The sequence below is a fragment of the Quercus lobata genome, chromosome 5, assembly GCF_001633185.2.
Source record: "Quercus lobata isolate SW786 chromosome 5, ValleyOak3.0 Primary Assembly, whole genome shotgun sequence".
NCBI classification, from domain to species: Eukaryota; Viridiplantae; Streptophyta; class Magnoliopsida; order Fagales; family Fagaceae; genus Quercus; species Quercus lobata.
The window spans coordinates 81,368,673-81,381,116 of record NC_044908.1 but is presented as its reverse complement, the minus strand read 5'-3'; the positions used below and the strand labels follow the sequence as shown (position 1 = coordinate 81,381,116).

The following is a 12,444-nucleotide window of genomic DNA, read 5'->3' as shown; positions in this document are numbered from 1 at the left end:
ATTTTACATACTTACGTTTGACTACTGTGATAGAATGATTTGGTCCCAAGTTTTGGGTAGTTAATTTCTAGTTGAGTTCTTTTCCTGGGTGGATGAATTCAGAGTTTCCCTTGATGTGCTGGATTTAGTTTAGCTCTTGGGGACTTGGGCTTTTAGGCTATCATTCACCCAATGATAAAGCTAGACTCCTTGATTCTTATTTATGGACATGGCGTTTTTATTTCTTTGCTAGTATCTTCATCTAGGATTCTGATCTTTTATATTTTTGGCATGCCCTATGATATAGGTGTTCAAACCAAATGCACATCTGGATTTCATCAATTGGATTTTGCATCTTTCTCAAATTAACCATACTAATTCGTTCCATTGAGTGTCGCACTGCTGCTTACTGTAACTATAACTGCAGGGCTCTTTTGCAGTCTAGATTTGGTGTTGTCATTGAATTCTTGCCAGGACATTTTTTCGTTAGAGGACAGATTCATCATTAGAATTGTCTATAATGTCTTTGAAGCACTATTCGGTTAAAGAATAAGGTAGAGAAGGCAGTTTTTAAAAGGGGTTGCTTTAATAATTGTATATTACTCGTAGATTTCTATTAACACGTCTAGGCTTCTCATTTCTTTGGTACTTGTCTACCCCCCGCCGTCCTCCTCTCTGACTTCAACTTTCTTTTGTAGACAATGTATTTTTTTCTATGGAAGAACATTACTTTTGGTGCATGAGACATCTCTTGCATTCATATGACGTGTGGGACGCCATTGTTTACTAAGCACCCCAATGAATAGGTATTTGTGTCATAAGTATGACTTCTGAGTTGGAAATGTACTTCATATATATTTATTGTGTACTTGATTTACTTCCCTTTGTAGTTCTTTGTTAATGAAATCTTTACCTACTAATTAAAAGTGACTATGCTACATCAAAATGATGTGTGCATACAATTCTAGGGAGATACTGAGATGTTTCCACATGCACACGCAATTACAAAACACTTTTAATTTTTCTTTCAAAAAAAAAAACACTTTTAATTTTTTCTATTTTTCTGAGTTCGGTTAAGGGAACATCCTTTTTAGATCATATATTTTTGTTTGGTCAAAAAGTTTACGACTTATATTTGGTCAACCCAATTTTTTTATCCAAGAGGATGTGGTTTTCCCTAATACAGCATATTTGAAGTTTTCCTCTAATGAAAACTTTTAACGTGTTATTGGTCTAGGATCATGTGAGAGTTTTGATTCTTGAACTTATTCAATTGTCCAATATCAATTCAAGCTTTTCGTCTGATGAAAAATTTTAAACTTTTTGTGAAGTGCATAGAACTGATAGAAGCTCGCTAAAGAAATTTGATTTTGGTGATGGGCATCATTTATGTGGTTTTTTTTTTTTTGGCTTTATTTCTTTTTCCTTTCATTAGCTGTACTTAGTGAAGTTAAATTTCTTCTAAATTTGGCTTGAGCTACTGTGGTAGACTTTTCATGAGAATTTTTAACTTTTAGTGAAATGCATAAAAGCTAGCTAAAAAATTTATTTATCCAAGACGATGTGTGGATTTTTAACTTATACCATTGCTCCGTGTATGAAAATTTTCAATGCCAATTATATATTAAAGATGATGTGTGGATTTTGAATTTATTCAATTTCCTGTATCTATTTGAAGTTTTCCTCTAATTCTTATCCTGCAAAACAACATTGACTTTTAATTCTTTCTTGTCAATATTGCTTGATTCTGCACTTAGAAGACTTCCACTTATTATCTATGTACGTATTGATTCATATTACATTCTGCAATATCTCTTGGCCAACCTCACTTGAAAGTTATAATTACGTTGTATACAACTTCAAGATCGAACATTTCCTGTTTCCACAGCTTATAATCCTCTGTTATCTCTTTATGATCACCTATTTCTTTTCTATATTAACCCCATTTACAAGTGCTATTTCCTTCAACTTCACTAGTTTTAGTTCTTCTGACTCTAACTAACATATGAGCGAGCATTTGCTGTAAACCAAGTCATCCAACTGACAGGCAATCAGCTTGCATTAGAGTATGTTGGTGGAGCTACGTATTTCAGACCCATTCACCTGTGGGACAATAACTCTCAAAACCTCACAGATTTCACTACCCATTTTTCCTTTGCCATTGACTCACAGCATCGAAGTGTATATGGAGATGTGCTTGCATTCTTCCTTGCACCTGTCAGTTCAAAGTTTCCTAAAACAAAAGGTGTTAGTACTATTGATCTTACTCACGATGACCAGGCATTAGACTCAAAGGATAATCCTTTTGTCGCAGTAGAGTTTGATATCTATAGCAGTGTGTATTTGGATCCCCCTGGGGAACATGTAGGTATTGATGTCAACTCCTTGAAATCTGTTGCTAATATATCATGGTATAGTAATATTGCTATTAAGGAAGGGAAAAAAAAAATGAAGCTTGGATTAGTTACAATTCTAGTTCTCATAATTTGAGTGTTTTCTTCACAGGTTTTAGATACACAATGTTCCAATAAGGCAGTTCCTTTCCACAAATGTTGATTTGAGCCATTTCTTACCTGAAGGTTACTTTTGGATTCTCAGCTAGCCTCAACAGGAAATTCATCTGCAATACATAACATTTATTCATGGAATTTTAGTTCAGTGTTGGAAATTGATGATAACATAACCATCATTAAAGATCCGGTGTCAAGCCCCAATATTCCAGCCCCCAACCAAAGGAAAAATAATGCATTGGGGTTAGCCGTGGGTCTTGGTTCTGGTGGATTTGTTCTGGTTACCGGGTTGGCATTGGTTCTTTTTGCCTTGTGGAAAAGGAGTTGGAGGAATAAAGAAGAAGATTATGTCCTTGATGATTGTATTGACGAAGAATTTAGAAGGGGTAGAGGACCTAGGAAGTTTTCATACAATGAATTGGTTCATGGAACAAATGATTTTGATGATAAAGAAAAGCTAGGCCAAGGAGGATTTGGCGTGGTTTATAGAGGACTTTTAAGGGACTCAAACACCTTTGTAGCTATTAAGAGGGTGGCAAAAGGGTCTAAACAAGGAATAAAAGAGTATGCATCAGAAGTAAAAATTATTAGTCAATTGATATATAGGAATTTGGTGAAACTTATTGGTTGGTGCCACAAAAAAAGAGAACTTCTTCTCATTTATGATTTCATGCCCAATGGAAGCTTAGATTCGCATATTTTTTAAAAAGAAAGTACATTGATGTGGGCAGTGAGGTACAAAGTTGCTCAAGGCTTAGCCTCATCCTTGCTCTACTTACACGAAGAATGGGAACAATGCGTTTTGCATAGGGATATAAAATCAAGCAACATTATGCTTAATTCAAATTTTAATGCTAAACTTGGGGATTTTGGGCTAGCTAGGCTTGTGACCATGTCAAAGGGGCACAAACCACTAATTTGGCGGGCACCATGGGTTATATGGCACTAGAATATTTCACAACTAGTAAGGCTACCAAGGAATCAAATGTCTATAGTTTTGGAATTGTTGCACTGGAGATAGCTTGTGGTAGAAAAGCAATCAACCCCATCCCCATGGCCATAGAAGAGCAGGTAGTCATGGTGGAGTGGGTTTGGGAGCTCTATAGAAGAGGACAGGTACTTGAAGTAGCTGACCAAAGGCTAGGTGGAAATTTTGACGAACAACAAATGGAGTGCTTGATTATTGTTGGCCTTTGGTTTGCTCATCCTGATTACAATCTCAGACCTTCACTAAGGCAAGTAGTTCATCATGTGCTCAATTTTGAAGCTCCATTGCCTATTCTCTTATTAGAAATGTCTGTGCCAACGTATGTTGCTCTAGTAGTGAATGGACTATTTTCGCTTAAAGCATTCTATGTTACTATTGATTCTTGGGGAGGACAAAACTAATATTTAAGCTATAGTCACAACACCAATTTCTCACAAATTACCTCTTCCTTTGTTGTTTCTCCATTTGCATTGCTATTGCTGTTAGAAATTAGACTTGTTTTAATAAATTTTCATTAATAAATAGAGGGTTTTTTTTATTGAATGTGTGTGGAGTAAATGTGGGGAGTATAATAAAGTTATGCAATAAATATACTAGAAGTTAATGTGACATGATCTAGTATATATAACTATTATCCATCAATTTATAACCAAAAGTAAAAGAAGAGAAAAAGAAAACAAAAAGTTCTTATATTTCCAGTTGCATGGTATAGAATATATATTCCTATGAATCCATGTATTTGTAACCAATAGTGAAAAACTATCACTAGGTTTTTTGGTTGGCAATTTCCATAACAATGTAAAGCTTAAGAGAAGCAGCTTATACAGATTTCAATTGCCCTTCAATCGCCCTTTGATTGATCAAACATGATGTCAACAGGAGTTTGTGTGAGATGCTAAAAGTGTGGGATGGAAATGATGAGTTATGTGAGGCTCTTTCCTTGAAATGCTTCCTGGGAAATCTCCTTAGTATAGAGAGGAAGAGTTGAATACAGAGGAGCCTTTGGGGGTTATTGGCAAGGAGCGCATATTGCCTAAAATTCCAAGTTGGATTTCGAAGGAGGCAAGGGATTTCTTGAAGGCTTGTCTTGTGAGGAAACCCATGTTCAGGTTCACGGCTGAGATGCTTTTGGATCATCCCTTTCTCGCCGGTGTGGATGAACCTGAGCTACCCGCTGTTCCTAGTTCTTCTTGGATTGAGGCTGATTTTGAGCATGGTGGTTATTCTTTTTCATACGATGATGATTCGACCTCTTGTTCATTTTCAAGAGATGATGAAGATTTTGGAGTAGAATTCGTTGTGAGCTCAGATGATGAAGATTTTTTAGTAGAATTTTTTGTGAGCTCAGATGATGAAGCAGCTGTTGTTGGTCAGAAGAGGAAAAGGGTTGCATTTGATGATAACCATAAATTTAGGACAGTAGCAGAGCCTAATTTGAAGTTTCCAACTTCGTTTGTACCTGTTGGAGCTTAATTATATATTGTTACAAATTTTGATAGAGTAGTCATTGTATGCTATAGATAGTAGGCATTCAATTGTACTTATTCTTGAAATATAATTGAATACATCTACCTCCATTTTTTGCTCAAACAAGGTTGGATTTTTTTTTTCATTACTGTGTATGTTTTGTTTCTCTTTTTGTTTTCTGTTGTTGTTTGACTCCTGATAGTTGAGAGAATTGTGTATACTTGGATAATTTTACCCAATCCTGGATAGCAACACTTCCAACAACTGCAAATTGCATGCTGTCTTGTATGATTTAACAAGTAAGATCTCTGCTGTTAGTTGCTGTTTTGGTAAATTAGGAGCTCCCACATATTTTTTTTGGGGGGAAGGGGGGGGGGTGGGTTGGGAAGGTAACAAGATTAGCCTGTTTTTTGTTTTTTGATCTGAAGTGAGCATGCTTTTTGTCAAGATCATGAATATAGGAAGCTTCAGCTTGAGGGAGAATGGCTTCTCCAGCAACCCAGGATTTTGCGGAAGGAAAGCATTTAGCAGCTTCCAATGTTTCTCTGAAAACTTCCCAAAAGCAATGTTTTTTTCATCAACTTTCAAAGCACTCCCTGAGGTTTTCTGTTGGGCAGTTCTGGCAACTTAAACCTCTAAAACTGTAGCAATACTAAAATCATGACTAGAGCCTGGCTGTACAGGATGTAACTTCTCACACACCACAAAGAAAGATTCTGTGTATGGTAAGTTATTCTGAGAGCCCGCAGGAAGTGGCATTATTATACTAGAGGGTCCAAAGCTGAATTTGAATATCTATTTTGCTTATGCAATTACTCAGATTCAGCCATAGAGGCTCCAAAGCTAAATTTATGCCCCTTACCTTAGAAATACCAGCTGTATACTCCTTTTCAGGAAGAATTTGTGGATCATTCTCTTTCTTATTCAGTGATGCAACAAGATAGCTTAATGCCTGCAGAACCCTTAAGATTGTGGCTCACCAGAAGATGATGTACTGAGGAGTGCCTCCACAGCTTCACCAAACAAGCCTAAGTCATCCATATTAGATGTAGGCAAATCTTGAACAGCTCCTGCTGGCTCAGTATTAAAAAAAAAAAAAAATAATGAGTTGGAGCATTTGCCACCAATTTCTTTTTCTCCTCCACCACTAGAGCATATGCATTACCTGACAGCCCCTCTCATTCAAGCAATGAGCATAGAAGTTGAAGTTCCGCTTGTGGCAGGTTAAGCAATACATCTTGAGTATCTACTTTAGTATGTGCACCAGAAGTGAAATCACTTGATGTTTTGTCTTGCTACATCTTTCTACTTTACACTTGTTTACTTATCATACCTATAGATGGAATGGCAATGTAATTTTACTGTTTTTGGAAACAGAAAGGGAAGAAAGCTTAGGGAAGTTGCAGTGGAGTTGAACAATTGCAGTTAGGATCTTTTTCAAGATGTAACTGAACTGCAGAAGAGGGAATATAGTATTATCTTAATTATCATTTACTCTCTTTGACTTTGAAATTGAGACTTACTATAAAATTTCATATTCACATCTCTTTTTTCAAATTGGTTATTGAACTTTGTATTTTTTATTTTATCAAAATTAAATATGAATACAGTTCATAATAAATAAGGATAATAAACAACAGAGCAATTTGTTTCTAAACCAAGCATTTGCGCCATCAGTTACACTTCACTGGCTAATTAGCAAACGTTTTAGCAACAACTTCCCTTTTAACATTATCTACTGCTTTTCTGGCATTGAACTGTGATAGTATCTATCTTAAAAGGGATAAAAAGCATTTGTAAATCCACTTTAGCTGCAATCTCTTTAGGATCTCTGCTGTGAGTTGCTATTTCAATAAATTAGGAGCTCCCACATCAGTTCCCCTGAGTGGCTGAGGATGTATTGCATGTTCTGAGTTACAGGCTTTTAGTTTCTATTTGCTTGCTTTCATGTTGAGGATTATGCATGTTACATGTGTCCATCAGCTTCACTTGACAAAAAGAGGTGTGAGTCATGAAGCATGGGTTTGAAGCATCGAGCTCCCTCATATTTGGAGCATGATTTTATATAAATGCATCGTTTGAGTCACGATTCTACATACTTGCATTTGAGTATTGTGATAGCTTGATTTGGTCCTCAGTTGTGGGTATTTAATTTCTAGTTTAGTGCTTTTCTTGGGTGGATAAATTCAGAGTTTCCCTTGATGTGCCGGGTTGAGTTTAGTTCTTGGGGACTTTTGGGCTTTTAGGCTATCATTCACCCAATGGTAGAGCTAGGCTCCTTAATTCTTCTTTATGGACATGGAATTTTTATTTCTTTGCTATTATTTTCATGTAGGACTCTGAGCTATTATATTTTTTGGCATGCCCTATGGTATAGGTATTCAGCCAAATGCACAATCTGGATTCATCAATTGGATTTTGCACCTTTCTCAAATGAACCGTGATAATTTTGTACCATTGAGTGTTGCAATGCTGCTTACTGTAACTATAACTACAGGCCTTTGTTGCACTCTAGATTTGGTGTTGTCAGTGAATTCTTGGCAGGATACTTTTTTTGTTGGAGGGCAGATTCATCATTAGTAGAATTTTCTATAAGGATAATGTCATTGAATCACTATTCAGTTAAAGAAAAAGGTGGAGAAGGCAGTTTTTAAAAAGGTTTGTTTAATAATTGTATATTACTGGTAGATTTCTATTAACACATCTAGCCTTCTCATTTCTTTGGTGCTGTCTCACACTCCTCCCCCCCCCCCCCCCCCCCCCACCCCCTTTTTTGACTTTTTCTATGGAAGATTGTTACTGGAGCATGAGACCAGATCTTGCATTCATATGATGTATGGGACACCATTGTTTACTAAGCACCCTAATGAATGGATTCCTTTCCGAGATTTAAATGCTTAATAGTTTTTGTGATGAATAGGTATTTGTGTCATGAGTATGGCTTTTGTATTGGAAATGTACTTCATATATAATTCCTGTGTACTTGATTTACTTCCCTTTGTAGCTCTTTGTTAATGAAATCCTTACCTACTAATTAAAAGTGATTATACTACATTAAAATAATGGGTGCATTCAATTCTGGGGAGATACTGAGATGTTTCCACATGCACTCGCAAGTACATAACACTTTTAATCTTTTTCTGTTTTTCCTAGTTCGGTTAAGGGAGCAGTCTTTCTATGTCCTATATCTAGTTAACCAAATTTATTTATCCATGAAGATGTGTGGATTTTTAACTTATACCATTGTCCATAATACATATTTGAAGTTTTCCTCTAATGAAAACTTTCAACACATTATTGGTCTAGGATCATGTGAGAATTTTGAACTTATACAATTGTCCAGTATCTGTTCAAGGTTTTCCTCAGATGAAAATTTTTAAACTTTTTGTGAAGTGTATAGAACTGATAGAAGCTTGCTAAAGAAATTTGATTTTGGTTATGGGCATCATTTATGTTTGGTTTTTTTCTGGTTTATTTCTTTTTCCCTTCATTAGTTGTACTTAGTGAAGTTAAATTTATTCTAAATTTGGCTTGAGCTTCTTTGGTAGACTTAGGTAGAAACGTTAATTTTTATTGAATACTAACAGTACCTGTAATTTGATTTTTCTTTCATGAGAATTTTTAACTTTTAGTGAAGTTCATAAAAGCTAGCTAAAAAATTTATTTATCCAAGATGATGTGTAGATTTTTAACTTATACCATTGTTCTGTGTATGAAAAATTTCAACGTCAATTATATATTCAAGATGATGTGTGGATTTTGAATCTATTCAATTTGCCTGTATCTATTTGAAGTTTTCCTCTAATTATTATCCTGCAAAAAAACATTGATTTATTATTTTTTTTCTTATCAATATTGCTTGACTCTGCACTTAGAAGACTTCCAGTTATTATCTATGTACGTATTGATTCATATTACCATCTGCAATATCTCTTGGCAAACCTCACTTGAAAGTTCCAATCATGGTTGTATACAACTTCAAGATCGAACATTTCCTGTTTCCACAGCTTATAAACCTCTGTTATCTCATTATGATCACCAATTTCTTTTCTATATTAACCCCATTTACAAGTGCTATTTCCTTCAACTTCACTAGTTTTAGTTTTTATGACTCTAACATTAACATATATACGAGCGAGCTTTTGCTGTAACCAAGTCATCCAACTCACAGGCAATCAGCTTACATTAGAGTATGTTGGTCAAGCCACATATTTCAAACTAATGCAACTGTGGGACAACTACTCTGGGAACCTCACAGATTTCACCACCCATTTTTCCTTTGCCATTGACTCACAAAATAGAAGTGTATATGGAGACGGGCTTGCCTTCTTCCTTGCTCCTGTCAGTTCAAAGATTCCTAAAACAAAAGGTGGCAGTACTATTGGTCTTACTTGCGATGACCAGGCATTAGACTCAAAAGGATAATCCTTTTGTTGCAGTGGAGTTCGATATCTATAGCAACGTGTATTTGGATTCCCCTGGGGAACATGTAGGTATTGAATCTATTGATCTCAACTCCTTGAAATCCGTTGCTAATATTTCATGGTATATTTATATTGCTATTAAAGAAGGGAAAAGAAATGAAGCTTGAATTAGTTACAATTCTATTTCTCATAATTTCAGTGTTTTCCTCAGTGGTTTTAGATACAATGTTCCTATAAGGCAGTTCCTTTCCACAAATGTTGATTTGAGCCATTTCTTACCTGAATTGGTTACTTTTGGATTATCAGCCTCAATAGGAAATTCTTCTGCAATACATACCATTTATTCATGGGATTTTAGTTCAAATTTGGAAACTGATGATAACATAACCGTCACAAAAGATCCAGTATCAAGCCCCAATATTCCAGCCCCCAACCAAAGGAAAAACAACGCATTGGGGTTAGCTGTGGGGCTTGGTTCAGGTGGATTTGTTTTGGTTGGTGGGTTGGCATTGGTTCTATTTGCCTTGTGGAAAAGGAGTAGGAGGAATAAAGAAGAAGATTATGTCCTTGATGACTGCATTGATGAAGAATTTGAAAGGGGTAGTGACGTTGGACAACCACACTATTTCAATGGAGCAATAAAACAACAATAGAACAAAAGGATAAACCCTAGGAGTCAGCACCTAAGGGTTGCTTGGAGTCAGCACCAAGCAAAACTAGAGTTTGCACCAATGTAAAGAAAACACACATTTTTAATAATTCTCAAAAGCTGTCTTACAATAATCAGAAAAAGTACTTAAATAGCTAACAATAAAATGCATAAAGAAATCCTAATTATTAAATGCTTGGGCTTGCTTAATCTCAAGCCCAATAACTAATAGGCTCCATTCATAAGGCCACAGGTTGGGTTGTCTTCTTTTTGCTCTTCCTCCCATACATGCATATAATTGGGGGCTTGTACCTTATGTCTGCACCAACTCCCCCCGGTGAGAAGAACTCGACCCCGTCGAGTGGAAATCTGAAGAGCTCTGATAGTACTCCAGCAAGTCAGGATCCAGTCACTGTAGCTCATCTCGAGTAATCCATGTGCAATCAAAATCTGGTCGCCCTTGTCCTTAACAACCCTCACCGCCGAACTAGGAAACGGTGAACTCCTCCATCCCTGGTAGAAACAATCTGCTCATCTAAAATAGCATCAATAGATTCTTTAGGTGCATATGGTAGATTTAAGGGTAAAGGGGTAGGAATAGGGGCATCAATAGGATCAAGCAAAGGCTCATCAAAAGGGATATCAGGAATAGTTGTGGGGCTTTTATAAGCAACGAGATCCTTAATATTAAAGGAGGAGCTAATACCATAATCATAAGGAAGGTCAATGACATATGCATTTGGGCCCATTTGTTTCAATACATTGAATGGACCGGCACTATGAGCCTACAATTTCTTAACGGTCCTAGAGGGAAACCGTTCAAGTTGAATCTGAATCATGACATAATCCCTTACCTGAAACTCTGCATGATGCCGATGAGTGTCAGCATGAATTTTATATTGAGAATTACTTACCTGAATTTTTTTGCGAATCTCATTATGTAAATCATGAATATGTCATGCAAATGCCTCAGTAGACTCAGAAATCGTAACATGTGGGGACATGGGCAAAAGATCTAAGGGCTTCCTAGGTGTATATCCATGCACAACCTCAAAAGGACTAGTGCCTATAGACTTATTGACAGAGCTATTATATGCAAGCTGGGCTATAGGAAGAATTGAATCCCAATTCTGATTGGCTTTACCCACTAGACACCAAAGGAGGTTGCTTAGACTACGATTAACCACCTCAGTTTGACCATCAGTTTGAGGATGAAATGCCGTGGAAAATTTCAATTTGATGCCTACTAAATGCCACAAGGTCTTCCAAAAATAACTCATGAAGCGAACATCCCTATTAGACACTATGGTTTTAGGAAGACCATAAACTTTGACAATCTCATCAAAGTAGAGCTTTGCAATCTTAGAAGCATCAGAGGTCTTAGAACATGGTAGGAAATGAGCCATCTTAGAGAAGCGATCAACAACTATTAGAATGGAATCATGCTTCCTAAAGGTGCAGGGTAAACCTAACACAAAGTCCATACTCACATCCTGCCAAGGGCGATCTGGCACAGATAAAGGCATGTATAGGCCAGTGTTTTGCTTGCGATGTTTGGCTAGTTGACATGTACGACACTGACCAACTATCTTGGCAATGCCCCTCTTAAGACCAAGCCAATAGAATTGACATTCCACTTCCTCAATTGTTTTGTCTCGGCCAAAATGACCTGCAAGGCCTCCCGCATGTATCTCCCAAACTAGGAAATCTCTCACTGAAGATTGAGGGATACATAACTTGTTGGCTTTGAATAAGTAACCATCTTAAAGGGTATAATCATCTAGGATTGGTTGTGGAGCATTACTTAGGCTAGTGTAGAGCTCACTAAAATCTGGGCATGACTCATAATCACCCTTGAGTCGTTCAAACCCAGTAACCTTAACACTCATGACGGAAAGCAAAGACACCCTTTGACTTAGTGCATCAGTAGCCTTATTCTCAACTCCCACCCTATGTTTCACCACAAAGTATTAGCTTTGCAGAAATTCAACCTAACTACCGTGCCTAAAATTTAGCTTCTTTTGGGAATGGAGATAGTGCAAAGCTTCATGATCAGAGTAGATAACAAATTCTCGAGACAACAAGTAATGGCGCCAATGCGAAAGAGCTCGAATAATGGCATAAAACTCTTTGTCATATGTGGAGTACTTTTGCTTAGCATCATTCAATGTCTCACTGAAATAAGCAATTGAATGGCACTCTTGACTAAGTACTCCCCTTATACCAATACCTGAGGCGTCACATTTCACTTCAAAAGGCTTGGTAAAATCAGGGAGACGCATGACAGGTGCCTCAGTCATCTTTTGTTTTACCTCATTGAAAGCCTTAACAGCAGCTGTAGTCCAGACAAACTCCCCTTGTTTCATGCAGTCAGTGATGGGGGACATAATGGTACTAAACCCCTTGATGAATCGGTGATAAAAGGAA

At 36.8% G+C, this 12,444-nt stretch overlaps 1 pseudogene; it reads left to right on the top strand.

The window, feature by feature from the left end:
* Positions 1-1,756: 1,756 nt before the first annotated feature.
* Positions 1,757-4,950, top strand: LOC115991272 (annotated as a pseudogene).
* The last annotated feature ends 7,494 nt before the right edge of the window (positions 4,951-12,444 follow it).